This window comes from Cavia porcellus, unplaced genomic scaffold (genome assembly GCF_034190915.1).
Source record: "Cavia porcellus strain 051 isolate PalLab524CR breed Dunkin Hartley unplaced genomic scaffold, mCavPor4.1 scaffold_11, whole genome shotgun sequence".
Lineage (NCBI taxonomy): Eukaryota > Metazoa > Chordata > Mammalia > Rodentia > Caviidae > Cavia > Cavia porcellus.
The window spans coordinates 21,328,382-21,352,299 of NW_026947494.1; positions in this window are offsets into that span (position 1 = coordinate 21,328,382).

The following is a 23,918-nucleotide window of genomic DNA, read 5'->3' on the forward strand; positions in this document are numbered from 1 at the left end:
TCCTGCAGTAGCTTGCCTGCTTGCTTTTCCTGATACAAACTCAGCTGTTCTAGTTGGAAAAGAAGCTTGGGTCTTTACTGTCTCCTGGGAGCGCCGCTGTTGTCTCCCAGGGAGCTTGGGTCTTTGCCTTGAGCATTGCTTCCTGGCTGCAGTGCAGATCCCTCAGTCTTCTGGGCAGATCCTTTACCCTGCCTGCACAGACTTACTCAGTTCCACCACTGACCTGTGCAAATCCCTGATACGTATTTACATGACACATTCACAGCCTGTGGTGGACTCCTTCGGGACATGGCCATGGGATCCAGGCAGTCTGCTAGGCTGGATTATTCAGGTGTCTAACGTGCAAACATAGTTCTGGGACTGCCCTACATTTGATTTTTTGAGTATTATAAAATAATCCTGTAAATTATGTGTCCTGTATTAAATCCATTCCCTTCATAACCCTAACTACAACACTCTACAATAACAATGGTTATAATTAAAACAAAATATTTTTTCTACTATCAAAATATGGTTAAATAATGCAACTTCTAACAAAGTACTTCATGCATTAGGGGAACAGTCTGCTAACTCAGGTCCCCAGTAGGTACGGTCTCAATGTGATATCACCTATCTTCCACATGTCAAGATGAAAAAAAAAAAAAAAGTTGCCTTTGTTTTGGCCGGCTATAGGCCCAGCTAAGAACCTAAGATTGGATTGTAGCAGCAATCTTTTTCAAACCTGTCTCTTTGATAATTTAAATACATGGTTATGTTGCTTTTCACATCTACAGTGATCTTGCATCTGCCTCAAAGGTAGACATGTAAAAATGGATATTCAATTTATTAATTCACAGGTAATCCAAGTACTCTATGCAGCTAGCAATGTGGTCCCAAGGTCTGTATGTGACACCCAATGGCCATATGACTTAAAGGTGAAAAATACAAAATATTACTATTACAAAATCATTCTGATAATAAGAGATGCAGTAACCATTAATCCATCACAATGAAACCATAAGTGTGCTAAGTCCTGTATCATCATTATAGTAAGTACACTCCTTAACTCAGACCTGTTTCATATTTCCATTTCGTGGAAAAGAAACAGACAGAAATTAAATAACCTTCCTAGGATATTGATTTAGTGTTGAGTTATGGTTGATTATAAAGTTTTAAGGTATATTGTTCTCTTTTTACTACCACACTTCCTCGCTACAAGAGTAGTCCTTACTGTATTATGAAGAGTGCATAAATTCCTCTCTCTTACAGGTATACACACACACAAAGAAAAACATGTCAGAAATTCTTCCACTAAACTGTACGATCTTTGAGAGTAATAAGTCCCTTCATTCTCCATATCTCTTTTATCTGAAAAAAATCTGAAATATGGTACTGCCTTAATTAAGGTTTAATAAAGGTATTGATTTATAAAATTGATGCATTTAAATGGGATCTGTCTGAAACTAAAAATATATTAAAGTATAGTAAGATACAAATAGGTTGGAATAATGTGGAATCCTAGCCCAAACATCTAATATTAAATATGAACACTGCAGTAGAAACAAGATGAACATTGTGAAACTCACACTAGGGAAATGACTGAGTGGGGAATGGAGACGCATCATTCTCATTCTCTATAGCAACTATAAATTGCAAGCCCTAGAATTTAAATTGCTTAATTAGGTGAGGTCTGGTTAGGCTGTCTTGGACACAGCATCATACTAAACCTACTGTATTACTCAAAATTACTGATTTTTTTTTCCTGATTTCTGTATCTCCCTCATTTGTCTTTGTCACCTCATATAATGCTGCTTATATCTTGGAGCAAACTGTATAAAATTTGTAACCTTTTAACAAATCGCCATGGACACTGAATTCAAACAACACACTTTTAGTGCCGTGAGACTCTGCAGGTAAGAAATAGTTTGCCAACGCTGTGTTCTCAGCTGTCCTTCCATGTGGTAACATCAAGGTGCTGACTTACAGGCTCTTGTCAAGAAAACCAGGATGAATCTGCTCCCAGGCTCCTTCAGAATGCTGAAAGCATCTAATGCCTTGGGCTAGAGGGAATGCAGATCTGGGCTGTTTGCTAGGTGTCATAGGACACCACTTTAATTCCTTTTACCACACCATTAAATAAAATATAATTTAAGTTGAAATTAGCACCTTCATTCACAGATAAAAAAATAGACTCATAATGTGCAAAGTGTAGTCTTATACCTAAGTTCAATTCACATAAACAATTTGGTTTTGTACTCTTCAAATCTCCAAAAAATGAGTGAATCCAGATAATAAATATTTTGTCTCTGTTCAAGAATGGATCAAGTTACTATCAGCTTTTGTCTTTTTGATTACGATGAGAACAGCAAAAATTTATCAATACACATAAACTCTCAATTGTTTCTCTAAGTTTTGATTCCTGTTGGTTCTTTGCTGTATTACAGACTGATTTGCATGGTAGCAAGTGACAGTCACACTGAGTATTTTATCACTGCATTACAGCAACAATCATAGAAGTGACAGAATTTGCAAATCTCCAACTGTAAAATCTAACAACCTGCTAAGCCATGTCACTGTTGAAGTTTCAATATTGTTGTGACCCTGTTGCCAGGCAGGAAAGCTCATATCATGATGGATGAAAGTTATTAGTTAATAATGGAGAAATATAATAATAACACTTTAGGTGAATATAAGTGTTTTTGTTTGTTTGTTTGTTTTCTTGAGGTGAATAAATCTGTGGGAAGCAGTCTTGGTCCAGCTCCTGATATAAGTGCAAAGTGCCAGCTACTTCTGTCTCTCACTTTTCTCTATGTCCGAGCCTCATAGTATAAGAAGTCAGCTTCTCTCTTCCAAGCTGCAAGGAAATGAAACATGAATACACATACATATGCATGCTTACATACACCCAAACATGCACAAAGCACAAAGCATAGTGTTTTTATTTTGTCTTAAAAAAAAAAAAAACAAAAACAAAAAAAAACTTCTTCTACACTCTGATGGGGTATTTGTACTAATAAATCATTGGGCAAAATACAGCCATATGCCTAAATCTAGAAAAATGTGACAGTCATGTACTCTAAAAACAAGAACAGTTGGAACATGTTGGGAACTTAGTGGGAATAGGATGAAAGTTTTAAGGATAGTAAAGTTTTAAGTTTTAGTAAGTTCCCTCCTGTTGATTTTTGAAAATTAAAATGGATGTTATTTATATTTAACAAAAGTATATATTTTATTTTATAATTATCAGATAACTAGAAGTGTCTATAGTTTTTTTTATAAATCTATGAGTGTGTAACAAAGAAATGGTAAATTATTGTTTTCAAATGTTTTTGCTTATAGTTTTATTTCTGAACTGAAAATCCTATTAGTCAATTATAAATGGATGCGCAATTGATAAAATTAAAACACAAATTGTATGTATTTGAGGGACCTTTGTTTGATGTTATTATTTTGAAATAACACTACTAAATAACATCACAACCAAAATATTGATATCAGTACTAACAACTGTATGCTGTTGTAGCATTGCAAACATTTTAGATTTGCATACACATGATTTCCATGCTACTTTATATTTTCAATATTAACTTTCTTTTCTCTTTTTCTGTGTTTATTATGCACTTTTTATGATCCTCATTTATTCTTAGCTGTTCCAATAATCGTTTGCAGATTTGATTTTTGAATTCTCTAAACTATTACCCTTAGATTTCTGGTTAATGTATACATAGTAAGCTATTTTTATTTCATGACTGATTATCTCCCTATTTGTAACTGTAGATGATTTGTATTGCTTGGTTTTTCTTTAAATGTGCAGTCAAAATTCATCTTTTGATATGACTAAGTAATTTTAATACTTTTTAAAATGTTATTATTTTGCTTGAGTGACAAACAGAGAACAGTACATGAAATATTTTTACGACTGGTGTTCTTTCCCTCTGAAGAGAGTTAAACTTTTACTTCTGAAGAGTCCCTTTATTGATATCACTGGAATAACTGGAGGTGTATCCTTGTCCTAGGATCACTATTCCTTGTTTTTCCCATTGTAACATAGAATTTTCATGTTTCAAATGAGGCCTTGCTTTCTTAGAGGGTCTTTTCTTTTGGTATTCCTGACTCACAATTTTCTCTGGTAGACTATGTAAATCCATTAAGTGCTTCTCGTATATGAATCTTTGAATTTCCAGATGCCTCATGCAGTACTAAATGCTGTGCCTAACTCCCTTGATCAGCTCATTTTACCTTGTTCACATGAATAATCATTGCCTTTACAAGGCTGTGATCATTTTAGCAGGTTTTTGTTTTTGATTTGAATTGATTGTCTTTTTTTTTGTTTGTTTTCAGCAGGAATCCTGGTCTAAAATAAAATATTCCTTATAATGCTGTACTTTCACTCTGAGGAACCCTCATATAATCTAAGTCACCAAGATTTTTGCTAAAATTGACGGAAAAGGAAAGCCAAACAGTAAGCCTGAGTTTGGAATAAGATTCAGAGAAGTTTGACTAATGTTTGGTGAAGGGGAAATTCTTTTTCATAAGGGATAGTTTTAAGCAAATATACACTATTCATTTTTCAATTTACTTGATATTATAAAAATATCTATTTGTATCTAAATGGGACAATTACACTGTCTACATATAAAATATAAAATAACATACCTTCCTGTACAGAGATTTATCTACAGTTACTGCATTACAATGGATTATAATATTCAAAAATGTAGAGGAAGTATTAAGGAAAAAAGAAACATTAATATACACCTAAGTATTTTTAATTCACCATTTTGAGTGTTCATAGTTAATATTAGATTACTTATAAAATGACTTCCTAAACATGTTAATATTTCCATAATATTCCCCATACCAACATGAATGTATATATCATATGCAATTCTGACACTGAGGCTTTCATAGTGTTTACTGAAGAAATTATTTTTAAGGCATTTTTGAGGATAAGATAAGATCATCTAATGGACTTCATTTAATCATATAAATACATTTAAAGTGCATGAGGCAAGTAAATCGAATATTAAATATACATCAAGAACTTGACACCTTGGCTTAAATATGGAGGGCTTAGGCCAAGGATGTGAGCATTGTCCAAGAGTAACTGCAAGGAGAGCAACGTAGGTTTCCATCTTACTCTTGCCAACAAACTGAACGAGTGTTGTGGATTTGTTCCTGATCTCTGGAGGGGATAGTAATGTTTTCTCAGTTACCTTTCCTTTGCAGAGCAATATTGCTCACTTTAAATCCTGTTCCAGTAAAGATTTACAAGTGGAAAGGTTTAATACAGTATACATAAATTTATAGGATCATTTTACAATGCTAGCCCAAAAAATCAAGTGAGAAGAGTGCTTGAGATCTGACCACTCACCAGAGACCCAAATAATCCAGTTTAAGGCCTGGATCCTGTGGCAATATCCTGGATGCATCCAGGTGAAAACCTAGGGCCCATGGAAACATCCTTGACAAGTCAAGCAGAAAGATTGGAGCCCAAGACAATGTCTCATACAAGTCTGTATTAAGGATTTGTACTGGGAAGGCCTAAATATGAGTGGTGGAAGCCAGAAAGACTGTACCAGCAGAATGATCAGTGTCATCAGGCTAAGGGATCTGCACTGGAGCCAGGAAATGACACTCAAAGTAAGGAACAGAGCTCCCTCAAAGAGAACCACATCCATTCTTAGCAACCCTGAGGACCCAGCTCCTCCAAGATGAGATATAAGACCAAAATATAGCAATACATAGCAGTTATAACCATTAATGTGAGTGGTCTAATTCATCAATCAAAAGAAACAGATTGGCAGAGTAAATTACATTTTATAGTCTGATAAAAGTTTGCAGTAATTTTATAATAAGGGTTATTATTATTACAGACATTGAAACATGATTAAATTCTATACTAATTGACGTGCCCATAAATACAAGGCTAATGCTCAGTCATTCACAGAATACCTTTGGCTCCATGCTGTTTTCTATGTGAATAGAATCATTTTCTCAGAGATATGTGATCTTGTCCAGTGACTTACAGTTTCTTTTCATGACTTCACATTTTGGTAAAACTGTCAGCCTTTGTGATTTGCCTGTGTTGTAGTTTTGATTCATTCCAACGCACTACGAACAATGAACTTACAGATATACATGTTGAAGGCCATCTTTGCAGTATCTAGAGTCACAAATTACTTTTTCACAACAGTGACCTTAAAACCTTTGCTAACCATGGTAAGAAGAATCACAGAACCAGAACTGCAACTTGATTTGGTGACTTCAAAATAAGATTCTGTTTCAAATCTATGTTTATACAAATACATAAAAAGAAAACTAGGTGAATAACCAAAAGGTTACATGAAAAATTTTAAAGAGACACTAAATTGTGCTAGAGTTATTAGAGATATCAGTTCTGTTTAAACAAATACACTTTTTGAAAATTTTCTATTTTTGATAAAATCTAAAAATGATCTATTAAGAATACGTTATAGTACAACATTTTTCATTTAAAATCAAAAGTTTGCATATTTTCTCTAGCAAAATACAATTATTTTTCTTGTTACCTGATCACAATATCTAAATAATTTTAACTAATACTTTTATTGTACATATAAGGTAATGATGTACATTTTGATAATATTTGTATACATTTGTCTCTACTTTGCATTAAAATAGAGATATTTTTATAATTATTCAAAATAATAATTCCAACTGTACCACCATTATGTTAGCACTGTAGTATCTTCAGGAATTTTAGGGAAATACAATGGTAAATATTTTGCAAACAGGGAAAAAAGATTAATGTTTAAGGAGTACTCTAGAGTACTGGCAGAACTTAGATTTTTAAAAAATTTTTCCATACTACTTTAAAGCAAGTTAGAATTCATGACTTTTTACATTCTGCATGACACTGTGTAGAATTATAATACAGACATATTTATAAGTAAATATGGGATATTCAAAATTTAATTTCAATAGAAATAGTATTTTTATTACAGTATCATAAGACATAATTTATACTAGCATGATTTAAATTTGCATGTAAAATATTTTTAAATATAAATTTGATTTTCATTGACTATCAAAATGTACACAGAATATCTGTCTTTTTAAGAGTATACATAACAGGAAGCATATGTATGAGAATTCAGAGGTTAAATTTCACAAATAATCTTGAAGTGGCAGAGGACCTAGCATAAGCAATAAGTGGGTTCTTAATGAACAAAATGAAGTAAACATGTAGATGCAAAGATTGTTTACATTTATTCACACATGTAAGGCATTCAGTTGATGCTTACCAAATAAGAAAAAACAGTTTGAATTAATGATGAAATTTTTAAAAAGTGTTAGTGAATACAGAAAAATGGCAATTCTTTGAATGAATAGCTAATTTGCATATTATATTTGGTACAATGCTTTATTCCAAGTATTTTCTCTCTTCCTGAGGTTCTAAATAAAGTTATTTTTACATTTTTTAGTTATTTGTGATCATTTATCAGCAATATTATTAAAATTGGTATTTTTTTATCATGTCACACAAAATAGTGTGACAAAACCAAAGTTTCAATTCAGTTATTGCTAATTGTTTTTCAGTGAGTCAAAAAGTCCATGCGTTGGTTAAGATCATAGCTTGGGGCACAATTAGGAAATTCATGCTACTGCTCAAAGCAAAGTAATTTTTAGTTCCGTGTGATGATGACATAATAGAGTTTGAAACAAGGATCAAATAAATTACCTATTTTTATAGAAATAAATGGCACTGTCTGCTTTCTTATAGTTGAAGAGACCAAAAAATAATCTAGTTTCTTGTGTACATCACGGAAAGAACAGCTAAGCACACATCTTGTATTAAGTGGAAATTGGGTAAGTGTATTGAAGATCATGGGTAGCAGCAGAAACAGCCAGAAGGGAAAGAGAAAGTGGAGGAGGAAGGAAAATTAACTGACACCGCAAAGCTTCAGTATTTAAAGAGTCAGCCACCTCTGACTCCAGGTTCTTCCATTCTGTCTTTTGCTGGCATCAGAACTAATGCTCCACCACCTTGGGCATCACGGCCTTCCTAAGCTTAAACATAATCACCAGGATTACGCTAAGCCCACAGCTGAGTGAGAGGAAAGGACTGGCTCACTCAGCTCCTCCGTTTCCAACTGTGTTAAAGGACCGCCACGGTTGTTATTGCTTCTCTCCTGCTCTACTGCTTTGCCGCCTTCTGCCTGCCAAGAAGAGTTTCTCATCTAGGATGCCCCTGTGACATGCCACCCTGTCTTGGATCCAGCCACCTACGAAACCTCTGCAAACTGTTAGCTGAAATGAGCCTTCTGCTTTAACCTTGGGTATCAGGTATTTTGTTACATCAATAATTAAAATAACTAAGAAACTGAAAAAAATTACTTTTAGAAACTCAACTTACACATATAGACAGGGACAGATGCAAATGCACATGCATATATTCATGTATTTAATTAGTGATCTCATGTTATATATTCAACACAATTATGAAATAATTCTTTGTACATGAAAATACTGTTTTCCCTTCTGTTTCTTGTGTCACAGCACGGGATCTATCTATTCTGTGGTCTGAATAACCTAAGGGTTCAAGGCAAATGAAGTACTGTAATAAAATCTATTAATATAAAATACAGTGAGAGGGCCTTGTTTATTATTTTCTGTTAACTCTGCCATTTAATCAAAAACAGTTTATTAGTAACTCACGGAAACTATCCTAACCTAAAGAGAAATTACCTCATAGGTATGATTTAAATTCCAGGATAAATTTGTTTCTCTCATGGATAAGAATTAAATAGATATAAAAATGTTGCAGATTTAATACTTCTATAATTTCATTCTAAGAATACTTAATCATTGTTTTTGTATTTAGTTTTAGTCTCAAGTGAATTGGTAACATGACTTACGGCATCTTAAATTTTAGCACTCTGGTAACCTAATAAAGATGCACCTATTGTTTTTATGTAACAATAGAAAACTCATATGCTTTGTAGTGCAAGGCCATCTCCATACCAGTAATCTCAGATTATACTTATTATCCCTCTAACCCTCATGCTAATGACTACTTATTGACTGAGATGCTTCCTCTAGTGTTGATAGAGGTATTTATTGATCAAGGAAGAGATAGTTTACTAATTGTAATAATAATTTACCAAATGTAATCAGGTAACAAAGATTTTATTACAATTATTTTAACAACTGATGTGTGCATAAAAACACAAATGTCTATGTTCAAATACTTCTTGGCTGTGGAAGATACACACCTATCACTTTCTAGATACACAATTTGAAAAGAAGTCAACCACAAAATATTGAACAACCAGTACAGCATTGGCAGTAATCAATCAGAAATAAGAAAATCTATAAAGGATACTATCATCAAAAGCCATTATTAAGTACCAAGTGGCCACATCTCATCCCAAATAGAGTGTGCCCATTTGCCATAGTTCATTTTAACCTTAATCCAAGGTTAAATTACATGTAAAACCACTGCCAACCTAACTACTGTTCCAGAGCAAAAGTTAGAACATCTTAGAATATACATTTCTATTTGGAAAATTCACTACTTACATAGGAAAATTTATCACCAATTATACACATAATGATAATTCAAAGACCTACGGATTAGGTTTTGGTGAATGTATTTCCTTAGTCAAATCTCTTGCATGCTTAGAATTTTGTGCCATGAAATTATCTCTTTTGATCATTCTTTACAATACCTGGCATTTCTCCTTCCTGAAACTTCGCTTCATGATTTCTGGTGTATTAAGTCCAAGGATAAAGTATTTATTTACATTGGCAATACAGTGTCAATACACCAGTCATGAATTGGCCTGCAGCTCTTCAAAAGAGTTATTAGTGTAACCCCCACTACTTATGAATGAGATGTTATATTCAAATAGACTCTTTGTAAACATAATCAATTTTTAATAGAGTCTTTTGGAAATTAGCCCTGATCTTATGGAAGTTAAGTCTCAAATCAAATCACTGTTAGAAACAAGTGACTTGGAAACACACAGAGCCAGAACAGAGTCCAGAGGGAGAGAGTCATTTGATAACAGAGGCAGGTATCTTAGTAGTTCTGTAAAACAAGGAATATTCAGGATCTTGGTCCTATATTGGACCTGTGCATGGCACAGATCATCCACCAGCTCATCAAGAACCAATGCTCTTGATAAATTGACTTTTTACATGTAGCATTGAAAATGTAAAGGAATACATTTGTGTCATTTCAAAGCATCCATTTGTGATATTTTTATGGGGTTCCTGAGAAACTAATGTAGTGAACTGATCCTTAGATTTCTTACCTTGGGAAGTAGGCCCAGGACATTCAGAGAAAATCCCAGGCCTGAGGTAAGCCATAAACCCTGACACAATTGTCCACAAACTTCACCAGTCATGTGTCTATCTGAATACTTTGCACTGTGAAATAATGTAAATAATAAAATAATTTAGAGTAAAACATTTGAAATTAAGATTACCATACTTTTCAGAGATTCTGTTAATCTTCAAAACTTAATATGCCACAACAGTCCATGAGCTGTTAGAGCACCTATTGATGCAGAATTAACCAACATTTTTCTGACAGTTGACCTGCTGGGCCTGACCAATCCTATTGTACCTTCTATCACATGGGGAATAGTCAAAATAGATGTACAAGGTAACACACAGAATTCACACAGTGTTACACTAACATAGAGTAGTTCTATAAACAAAAGTCATAACTGACCAAAAATTTAGACAGTAGATCCTGAAATGCTCTATGCCCTATAAGGAAAAAGAAAAAAAAAACAAACAAACAAACAAAAAAAAAAACTATAGAATCTGTTATTTTCTGGATTAAACTGCACAAATTACTATTCCCATCAAAGGACTGAGGGATTCAGAGTTGCTATTAAACCTATTTAGTACCATTGAACTCTTATTCAATCCTATATCTAGGTGAGTAATCTTAGAGTATCACCTTGATAGGATGCTATGAGAGGCCAAAGAGACTAGTGTCAGCTGCTTTTCCAGATGTGATATGAGAATGCAAACCTTGGTGACTCCAAAAAAAAGCTAGATTTATTTTATTCTTGTCTGTTAACACTGGTTTGTTCCTTTTGAGAAATTGGTACGCATACATACACATTCTAATTTGTTTTTTTTTTTTTTTAATTCCTTTTCCCTCCTCCTTTTAACCTCTCTACCAATTCCTTGATCCTCTTTCCTTTACTTTTTATACGTGTTTGCAGTGTATAACGTTTACATTTCATACGTGGAGTTGGTGCATGTACATAACTCCACTGCATTCCTTTTCTTCACCCCTCCCCCCATCCGTCTGTCTCTTGGTCTCCTTTCCCTTTGAGAAAATACTATCTCCCTACTTCCTTTTATCTACTTTAATTTTGTTATTTGCTTGCAAAGCTAGTTTTTAAAAGAACCATCTACAAGGAGATATTTTTTTGGAAAGCTTAGATTTTTGTTCTGATTTATATCTAGATGCCATGTGGGAGGTGATTGAATTAGGGAAGCTTACAGCTTACTTGCTGAAGAGTTGGTAGAATGAGACAGATCCCTGCCAGGAGTGAGCAAGAATAGTTTATGGCTGTTCCTTCCCAGTTCCTCCTGAGTGGCTCTCTTTCTGCTTCTCAGTCACCATGCCATGAACAGCCTTCCTGTTAAGACTTCACCATGCCTTCTTGTCTTGGAACCATCTAACTATGTACTAAAAGCATGAGCCAAAATAAACTTCTTTAAATTGTGGGTATCCAGGATTGTGTCTCAACTATGAGAAAGTGACCAGGATAATTTTGTTTGGGGTATTTCTGTACAGCTATGTCAATACACTTTCTGCTTTAACAGATTAAAAGGACTTTTCAGGATATAAAGAATTAATGGAGGGTCTCGGGTGACAAGAGACCCCTTGCAGTCACCAAAACACCACCATCAACAAGGTAAAAGTCTTACATGTGTCTTTGAATTTTAGAGACTATATACACTAACTTTGTTTATAGTGGTTAATCCATTTATTGGGTAATTCATAAGGCTGCTACATTACAGTGAGTTTTGGTTGCAAAACAATTCTTTGCCTCAGGCTCAAGCTGTGGAATGAGTTGTCGTGGTTTGTGATCTGACTCATCAAATGGTATTAGAAGTGGCTGTGGCACTGATAAATTCTGAACAGAGTCTCTGTTGAGCTCAGTGAGGAGAAACAGGCTGCAGATCAGTTATGTGCTCAATGGAATGTCAAATCGTATCTTCATAGTCACCCTGGTAGAAGGTTAAGTCCTGACCAGTGGATGCTCACTATGAATTTCTAAGCATCCCTAATTAATATACTATGTGGTATGTATTACACTATAGAATTATAGTAGTGCTCAAATTTAAGATTCAATAAATATAGTCTGTATTCTACCTTTGACTTCACCAGTATAGATTTGGAAGTGTAGGTGACATGCATAAGCAGGTAAGAGAGACCCCTTTGATCCCTACTGTATAACTGTGTTTGCCATGTTTCTGTCTTGCCTAATCCATACCTAGGGTTTAAGGGGAAGATGTCTGTCACATTTCCATGTTTGTAGATGGGTTTACACTGTAACGGATGTTCAGTTCAATAGGTATGACTGGCTACAGTGCTATTCTACTATGTAGGTTGACCTGAATGCTTGACTGATAGAAAATATTTTGAAAAATCAGATGATTAGGTAAAATATTTTGCTTATTTTTCAGAAACTCACACTTTTATGGTGACCAGAAATATAGCAAACACAATTATCATACACATGAACAAGTATAGATCTTAGGTGTATAATACATATTGAATTGGTTGACCAAGAATTAGAATGAATAACAAATTTGAAAAAATCAGTGCAGCAAAGAGATACGATAGAGAAATTGGTGATTTCCACATGGATGTATTACGTAGACCTCTTTATTTCCAATGAATACACTTGCCAAGGAACAAATTTAATTTCAGGATCTCAAATACATAGACATCACTGTAAGCTTTATATACATAATATACTGCACTGCAGAGTTGGAAATCTGCTGACATTAAGGGCCAATGTTTTAATCTTTATATAATATTTCATGGTTATAGGTTTCATTTTAGTTTACAGCTTTTTAATAGATGGCAGCGTTATGAACACATGAAAAAATTAGCATTGCCAATTAAACAGCTATTTAAATGGTGGACTTGGTTTTTAATTTTTTAACAGATTTACTTTGTTAATTATATAGCATACCTGATTGTACACATTTTTGACTAATATTTTTGTCCATTATTTTAATTACATTATACTGTTGATTTGCAAAGCAATTCATGTTATGTGTGGACGTTTTATTACTACTTTGTTGGATTCTCTTAAGCAGCTATTTTGATATTGTGTTAAAAGTATTTATAAGTAAAATTTAAACAAACATTTCCTTTATATTTGGAAGTAATTAACCATGTTAAAATTATTTGAAAAATATAGTTGGCACATATATAAATTGTCATTATTTTACAGAGCCACACAATGTAATAATTTCTATCAATGACTAACTTTATAACCACCTATTCTGCTTTCGGATAGTTGGAGAATAATTATTTTTTATTGAAAATTTTAGCATACATTCATTCCCTAATGACCTGACAAGGTGATTAACAAAGGAAGCTTTGTGCTCTCAGTCTTTTGTCATGGAGAAAGTGATTATGTCTATTTTTACATGTACACAGTAGGAAGAATAATTCTGCCATGCTGTATCAAAGCAGTCCAATTCTGTTTGTAAGTGATATGTGACCTTGAACAAAGAACAGTAGCTAACCTTTCTCACACAATTTGCATGAATAAAAGAACAACACTGAGTTGGAAAGAGCTTTATGAAAAGGGGGCTCCTGGTTGAGGAGATTAAGAGTTATTGATCATATTGGTGAGTGATTCAAATTCTTGCCAAATCTTATCTGTCATTTTAACTGCCTCTGGGATACACACACACACACACACACACACACACACACACACGCACACACACACACACACACACACACGCACACACACACAAATTTCATTCTTCTCAAAAAATCACACGAGCTTGTGCTCACTGATACTATTAAAGAGCACCTCTAGAATGTTTTATTTCAATAAAATTGTAAATATTGTGAATGTTTTCTCATTTTCAACAGTCAGTATCTTATTTCAAAATGTAACTCTTTTTAGAAATGTTTTTAATCCTTTGCATAGAAGAAATTCCTTAACACTCAGTACTATCTTGATTTGGAATGTGACCCGATTCCAGAGGGAAAAAACAAATGAATAGCAGAGCGATGGCTTCCCTCATTTGGCACTGCAGCAAAGCTCTTCAAAAGCCGCAGCTGTCAAGCATTGTGATTTGGAAATGCTTGAGTCACTAAGGTCAACCAACATACCTGCAAAGGATTATAAACGGCCACTCTTTTACTTGTTATCACTTTGTTTGATGAACACTTTATTATCTTTCCAAACCATATACAACATAGCTGGGCAACTGTTGCCTTAAATTGGATTCGACATTTCAGTTTCTTAAGGAAAAATTCAGAGCACGCATTAGGCATACTGGCAATACATGGAAAAGCTTTTGGAAATAAGGTAAAAAGGAAAATGTACTTTAAATATCCTTACTTATCATTTTCCATTAAAAATAAATAAAATGTGAAAAGAGAATTAGTTGTGAAACAGAAATGGCCATAACTCTAAAATCTTTTGTAAAGTTTATATCTGAAAGAGATAATGTAACATAAAACACAGCATGAAATGAATATTTGTCACCCAATAAATGTTACTAACACCCATCTATGGAATATCCACATTCCTAGTCATCTTAATCTCACATATAGAAGCCACACATGCATATTTATTCAGACATATAATTCTTTTTTAGTAAGTTTTCAAAACTGTAATAGAATTTCTTGTCATATTTCCTAAGAATCACAGGAAAATAGAATTCATTCATACTGGTTTAATGAAAAATTCATGCTTTCACTTGTGTCAGCTTAATTGAAAAGATTTAGAATTTTTTGAAAAGTCATAAAACCAATGTAGTATGAAAGTTTTTAGCTACTGGAGTTAATAAGGAAGGTCAACTGTAGTGTGTTGTTCACTGAATTCACAATAATTTTATTAGAGTCATTTTTATGACTGTGTCCACTGCTAGTTGTCTCAAAATTAGAAAATAAAAAACAATCAGTCTCTCATGATATTCTTAAAGTTTCAGGGCAAAATGAATAAAACATGAAATGCTTCTAGCATTGGGGTGAAAAGATTAACACAGTATTTATCATAATTTAGATACCATGTACCAGAGGGGATCTGATCACATGTATACTTTATCTTTTGAATTTCATCCTGTTTATAAACATTGTTCTGAAAGTATTTCTAAACTACAGCTTCAATGTAAAGTTTGTTCTGAAACGAGCCCTCAAGCCTGCAAACGCAGGTAAAGTAGACCAGTAGCCAGCAGGAACAATTATTTCCCCTTTTTACTAACAAAACAATGTTCTTTATAATGATGGTTCTTCCAGTGTGCTCATTAACAGTAGCTTTATTCCTCATGGTGACTGCACACTGGAATGTAAAGTGCTACAGGGTAAGGAGAAAGGTTGCCGTTTGTGTGTTTAATATCAGCGGGAGATTTGTTTAACTTTATTCTGAAAACCAGCACATGCTCTGTGTTACTGTTATTAATGTGTTGTAGTGCATTTTATGCTAATAAATTATATTCTTTTCCAGTAGAGTTCAGAGAGTTTATTTTTCCATAGCTAATATAAGAGAATAATGAATTGTAATATATATGAAAACAAAAAGGGCATCTAAGATGAAAATGCATTTCTCAGATAAAGAAGTAGAAATGGCAAATCAATGTATGAAAAAGTGTTCAACATCACTGATCATTCAAGAGATACAAATTAAAACATTGCTCAGATTTTATTTCACTCTGGAAAGAATGGCTATTATCAAGAAATCAACCAGTAATAGACGCTGGTGGGGATGTGGAGAAAAAGAACTATTTTCCACAGCTGGTGGGAGTGTAGACAACTGATGCAGACACTTTGGAAATCAGTATGGAGATTCCTAACAAAATCGGGACTGTAGGTCCCATTTTGGCCTAGTTATTGCCTTCTGGGTATCTTCGCCGAAGAATTAAAACATCATATCATAGCAGTATGTATGCACACATGTTTATAGCATTAGAGTTTGTGTTGGAAACAACCCAGATGTCCATCGACTGATAAGTAGATAAAAAAAGATTTTATATACACTAGAGCACTATTAAGCCATAAAGAAGAACAAAATTGAGACATTTATAACTAAATAGGTGGACTTTAACACAATACTTTTAAGTGAAATAAATGAGACAAACATGTATATCACATTGTCTCTCTGAGGTGAGAAATCAAAAGTGTAAATAAGAAACAGTATGTAATAGATATTGTGAAATAGGAAAAAATGTTCAAAAAGAAAGGGGATCTAGGGAGGGAGGAGGAGGAAAGGAAGGAGGGAAAGAAAACTTCAGAAAAGAAGGATATATTGGAGACAAATTTTGTGAACAAGGAAAAGAAATGGAGTGGTAGGAAGGGTAGTTTGGGAAAAAAGAGGAATCCAGATGTCATGTACAGGTACAACATCCCTATGGTAAATGTGATCACTATATACATCTAAATAGCATCAACAAACTTGAGAAATGTGACATTTAATATAATAAAATATGGCGGTGCTCCTTTACCCCAATTAAAAGTTTTACAAATTGGGACGGAAGGGATTAGAAGTGAAACAGTAATTAAAATGAGTTATCTACATATATCAACTGGTATATGTTAATGTAAAATTATATAGTATAATCATGTGCTAGTTTTTAAAAAATGAAAAAAAAAAAAAAAGCAAAGTACCCTACCTTGTAAAACCACCACCTTCCACTCTCACTATTTACTTGTTTGTTTGTTTGTTTGTTTGTTTGTTTTTGAGACAGTGTCTGGCCTTGAGTTCACTATGTAGTCCAAACTGGCCTCAACTTATAGTGATCCTCCTGCCTCAGCTTTCCAAGTGCCAAGATTGCACCATGAATGGTGTATTTCCATTGTTAAATTATAGGCTGATTTTTTTTCCTTCTTAAATAAATAAATAGCTCCCATTTTTAGTAAAATAATATACAGTAAAGGATAGTTTTAAATAATTATATTTTGAATGAAAATAAATCATGCCTACGTAATTGTGTTGATCCAGAATCTTTTAAATAGTTCAGGGTCCTTTTCAGTGAAATTAATCAACCTCTTATACAAATGGCATACCAACAATTGCTTTCCAAATGTATGATAATATATCAGTGTATTTTAATGTCAAATTATTTTACCAGTGAGTTAAACATATTTTGATATGACAACCAAATAACTTTGAAAATTCAAATAGTACTAGAAAGAAATGAGTTTCAAACTGCATGGTAATTATTAAATGGCTAAATCTCAAAATTTCACGCAATATAGTATAAAATATCTACTCTGTTTACATATTTTTCCAATTAATGACATTTCAAATCAGTAACGCCATGCTGTATATGTATGTTACCTATCTTATGCAGACAAATTTTTGTGCTTAATCAAGTCATTGTTACTTTTTGGATGCATAGTTAAGTAGGATATAAAAATAAAAATATTCAGCTCACATAAATTGAAACCCTAGATTAGGCTTAGATGGATCAGAATATCCAGATTTTACTGCTGATTCTGAAAATCTTAGAACAGTAAAGCAATCTGCAGAATATAAAGAATTTCAATTTACATGTCTAGTCATGTAAGTCCCATATAGATCAACATTATTTTTCAAATTTGGGGTTGACAACAAGCCACAGTAATAAAATTATCAATTGAAAATAAGTTTATAATACAATATTGTATTGATTGGGAATTATGATACTATCTATTTTCAGAAATCATCAAAGTTTAGAGGTATGACGGTAAATCTTAGGGATCTTTAACATCTTAATCAGGACAACATAGCCATCAAGGATCAGATTCTAGGAAGAAACTACTTACCTTTCAAACTCATCAATTACCCATTATTTCTTTCTAAATCCCTGAAATGCTATTTAACTATATAATATTAATATAGGTTTATATAGGTTCTCTTCCTTTCATAGAATTTTGTCATAAGCCCAAGATTTATTTTACTGATATTTGATTTAATAATTTAGGAAATTCTTAAATTGATCTAATATTGTAATTCATACATATAGTATATAAAGTGTGACAACTCTCAAGATTATTTTGCTCATGAAAATCTTAAATTTACAATCTCTAAATAAACCTAAGTGACTTTCAGGATTATTTTTATTTTTATTGATTAAATTACAATGCTAGGACTCCTGAATTTATCTCTATGTTTGCTATATAACTTGTTCATATCCTATGAATTGTGATTTTAACATAAAGAATTAATTGATTACAATGATCACATTTTAAGTAATACTTTATTCATGTATTGGAAATCATATTCCATTACAATATAAAATTTATTTATATTTGTTTTTAAATATGCAAAATTCAACTCTGAGTATTACTTAATTTGAAGTGCACTGTGTTAGGGATAGTTTCTTTCACCCCTGAAAGTTTTGATAAATGAACTAGTACAGTTATTATGTTGCCTCACACAATTTTATTTTTCATTCTTGAAGTAATTCCCCTGTTAGGTTTATAAAAGTGCTGATATGTCCCCTCTTTAATCCTAACCCTCCCTATCAAAGAGAACATCTTGCAGCTGCTTAGCTTTTGTTCTCATCTGCAGGGCCTCGATAAGTTACTCTCTGGTTTTCTGAACATCAAAGCCAAGTTTGAGATTGCAACACCTGCCATTCACTGGGCATCCACTGGTAATGCAATAAGCAAACCATGACTGCTGTCTCTCAGTGACTCTATCCAGAATTGTGTTTATTCTATCTGACCACTACAAACACTTCTAATGCCTGACAACAGTTTCTGTCTGGGTCATCTGAATCACTAAGAATACCACTTCATTTCAAATGGAAAAATCAGAGTTTGAGGAATTTCATGTTACACTGTAACACAAGCCAAAATGCTATGATATTTTTGTTATTGTCTCAAATTGCTCTCTTTATTTAATTTTTATTTTTGTTTTCTGTGCCTGAAGTTCACATTGATCTTGGGAAGATGATATCTGTACGTGACACAGATTTATGTCCTTTTATTTTAATACCCTTCCCCTTCTCACCTCCTTCCCTCCCACACTCTCTAAATCTCTTTACCCATTTTCATGCCATTTGTAATTATTATATGTAGCTCATATGTGTGATATAAAATGTTTACCTTCAACATGGGGATTTGTTATTTACACTTTTTCACATCTTAAATAATCTTTTTCCCTTTCCCCTTCCCACCTCATCCTCTGTCTCCTGGACTCATATCCATTTGCAAGAGCTCTATTCTCTTGTTTCCTTCTCGACACACTTTATTGTGCTCTTTATATGTACTTTGCCTTACTCAAATGAGATGTACAACATGGTAATTAAAATTGTATGTCTGATTTATCTCACTCAAACCTACATTTTCCAGATGCATTCATTTTCTTACAAATAACTCAAACTTACTCTCTTTATTGCTGAGTAGCATTTTACTACACAGATACCACATTTTCTTAATCCATTCATCTATTGATGGGTTGCTGCTTTAAGAATTCAGCTATTATAAAATGCACTGATCTAAACATTACATACATACATTGTTTTAGTTTGTTGGCTTTAACAGTTTGGTGAAGATACCTAGAAGGAGAATATGGAGTCATACAGAATTTCTCATTTGAGTCCTGACAGAGGTCTCAGACTGACCAGGTGTGGTGGTGCACACCTGTAATCCAAACACTTGGGAGGCTGATGCAGGGGGATTATTCTAAGTTGTAGACCAGCCTGGGTTACAAAGTTAACCCAATGCCAGCCTCAACTGCACAGCAGCCCTGTCAAAAAAAAGTCTCCAGACCCATAATGGTTATACCAGGTTATATTTTTCATCAACAACACTGGGATTCTTTTTCAGCAACAGCCACACCATCATAATGGAAATATGTCTTTTGATTCTGGATAGGCAGGACCAACATTATCAAAATGTGTTTTAGAAATGTTAGAGAGACTCAATATAATCCCAATAAAAATACCCAAACCATTCTTCATACAACCAGAGAATAGAATTATAAAATTCATATGGAAACAGAGGAGACCCAGAACAGCAAGAGCAACCTCAAAATGAGAATGAGGCAGGAGGCATCACAGTCCCATATGATGAAGCGGAACTCATACAAGTAGCTTTTGTACTGACACCAAAACAGACTTGCGGATCAGTGGAACAGATAAAACATATGGTTACATTCCCGGACACGTTCTGCTATTTCATCCAGGCCAATAACACTTTTTTGAGAGAATATAACCTACTTAAGGATATAGTGCTGGGAAAACTGGATATCTGTTTCAGAAGACTGAAGCTGGGCCATATCTCTCATCATGCACTAAAGTAAAATCAAAAGAGATCAAAGATCATAATGAAGATGGAAACATTGTAAATACTGAAAGCTAAAATATTTGAGCTAAAACACTTCTAAGTTACAGGTGTAGGCAAAGCCTTTTTAAATAGGATTCCAATGGCACAAGAAATTCAGCAAGAATAAACAAATGGGATTATGTTAAGTTATAAGCTGCTTCTCAGCAAAGCAATTAATTACTAAAGTGAAGAGACAACCTACAGAATAGGGAAAAATTTACCAACTATTACTCAGACAGGGAACTACTATCCAGAATATACAAAGAACTCAAGGATAATAATTAAAGACTCAATGAAGAAATTGGCAAGTTGGGGCTGGGGATTTAGCTCAGTGGCATAACCACCTGCCTTGCAAGCAGGCAGTCGTGAGTTCGATCCCTGGTACCGATAAAAAGGGAAAAGACAAAAAAAAAAAAATGGCAAGTAAAATTAACAGGTATTTCTTAGATATGCACAAAAGACATGAAAAAGTGTTCAACCAAATTGGCCATTAGAAAATTGTGAATTACAGCAACTCTTAAGATTTCATCTTACTTCAAAAAACACATCAGGTGAAATGAATTTCCACCCTGCCTAAACATTGATATTTCCTGAAAAGAATACAATATATAACCTTATCCTAGACTTTGTTAGCTGCACGGCCTCAGTAGTATCTTATTACCCAGTTTCCTCTGTTAAATTTAACAATATTTCAGCTGATATAATTTTATTTATGCTATCTTATTTAAGTTTGGACTTTTATTTCATTATTATAGTGGCTTCTATAGATTGTTTTAGAAATAAGATCTAGAATAGTGTTATCCACAAAACTGTATTATTTAGCTTTCACCTCCTCCTACATAGACTCCTACATACAACTCAACTATAAAAATCCTCAAAAAACACCTGTAATTTTTTAAAGATACTAAATGATTGTAATACAGAAATTGGTTTAGCAAATATTGGTATGAAACATGAGAAAGTGTTTGAAACTTCTAACACAATGAAAGCCTACTTCAGTACCATAATTACTAGGCAAAAAATTTTGACTATTGACATGCAAAAGAATGAGGAGACAAAACATAGACAATAGATTCAAAAAATGCAGACATTATTTGCTGGATCATTTATGCTTACCCTTTGAATTGTTCATTTAACCTTTTTTTAAAAGCATACATTTTCTTTTTTTAAAATTTTATTTATAGAAAGACTAAACAAAGCAGAAAATGGATAGAATTAATGAATACTTTCAAAGGAAAAATAAACAGTAAGAAATCACTAGTTGATGATTACGTATTGTCCTCTTACAAATAGTTGTTCAAGATACAAAAGTAAAAATACAAAGTGGGGATTCAAACAGCCTGACTGAAAACAATTCTGTTCAACTTTCCAACAAACACTTAGTAATGTGGTTATCAATCCTAAACACCTAAACATACCTACAGTTATCCATATCTTCATTTATGGTGAGATTAAACAAACCAAAGAAGGCTAAATTCACTCTGACAAAGAATAATAGTGTTGCTGGATTTCACATCATGACACTACAGGATCAGCACTGGACACTACAATGTCTCTTTTTCTTCAAAGTATTTGTTCATTTCATCATGAGTTATAGGATCAGTTCTAGTAAACTGTTTATAGGTTCTATGCATGCATGAGCCTTAACATATGTTTTATATTTTGTATATTAGAGAAACAAAACAAAGCAAGACAAAAAAAGTATTCCTATAAACACATGAAATGAAAAGACATATAAAAGCACTGTACAATGAGTTCTACCATAGTTACTGTGTTATCTCTTGTTATCTTCAATAGAATTGTGTATATCATCAGACATAGTATAATTGAATATAGCAGTACATAACAATATTAATAAAAACACAACTTTGGATATAGTATAAAACTTCAAAAACGGATAGTAATCAAATCAGAATGGGTATCGTAGTGAGTCTTGTCATCTTCAGTGTGGTTGCCTATACTCTCAGACTTGATATTATCAATCATAACAGTGTTGAATAAAACCTGTCAATACCCAACAGCAATCAAACAAACCAGATTTAACTAAAATTAGTCATGGTAAAACAGTCTAAGTTATATAGGGCTCCAAATTAAATTAATAGAAAATTAAAGATGATTACTGTACTGTATCCTGTTATTTTGGGGGTAGTCATCTATGCCCTCAGATCTAGTGCAAGTAGACAAACTGGAACAGAATAAAATCTATCTAAGCAGAGCAATGCGAGTAATGTGGGTTTTAAATCCTGATACACTGTTAACGATATCTTCTGCCATTTTATAAGACTAGTCCTCCTCTTTCACTCCTTCAGGGTGCACTGTGCATTTTTGGGTCTCACCAACACCCTCAGTGTTTAGATTGGCAAGTTGGGGCTGGGGATTTAGCTCAGCAGCTAAATCCCCAGTGTGTGTGTGGGGGGGGAGGGGCAACCTGCTATTTACCTAAATGGTTCTACACCTTCTCCCTCCTGGTCTTGATCTCCAGTTGTATTCCTTCACCTATTAATGTGTCTTTCCAACCTATCCACAAATACTGGTTGAGTTGCCCCTATTATTCTGTAGTTCCCTGTCACATAGAGTATTGTTTTATCATATTTGAGTTTTGGTCCATAAACCCTTTTTTCAGTTTAGTTATATTTCCTGTAGAGAGAATCTTGGTGGGTCCTTCCTCCTGATCTACTCTGGCTGTGTTTCTCTCTCCTTTGTTTAATTAATCAAGGCCATCTATATTAGGGATTATAGCCAACCTTCTCTGTCTCATTTCTGTTGTGCTATCTTTCTGCCATTAGTTGTCTGCTTCTCTTCCTCATTCCACTTTCTGCTCCATTCATTGAGGCCTCTCTACCACTGTTCCTGGAATCCTGGTACTTTTCTCTTTCTCTAGAATGTCCTTCAAATATTCTCTGTAGAGTTGGATTGGTGGTTGTGAATTTCCCCAGTTTCTCTTTGTCTAAGAAGCATCTTGTTCCTCCATTAATTTCTAGAAACAGTTTTGCAGGGACTGGAGGTTATTTTCTTTCAGGGCTTGGAATACCTCACTAAGTTCTTATTGATTTAATCGTCTGTGTCAAGAAGTCTGACATGAATTTGATGTGTTTTCCTTTATAGGTGATCTATTTATTTTCTCTGATGGCTATTAATATTCTGTTCTTATATTGAATTTCTGGGATCTTGATTACTATATGCCTGGGTGTAGCTCTGTTTTGGTTGTAGGTGGCTGGAGAGATGTATGACTCATACATCTGAATATCACTTCCTTTCACTATGGTTTGGAAATTTTCCTTACTTATTTTTGTGAATAGCCTTTGTAGTTTCTTTTGTACCCCTGTTACTTCATTCACATTCTTAATTCTTACATTATAGATCCTCTTGTCATTTTCTAGTCTTTATATTGTTACTGTTTCCTTGTTATTTT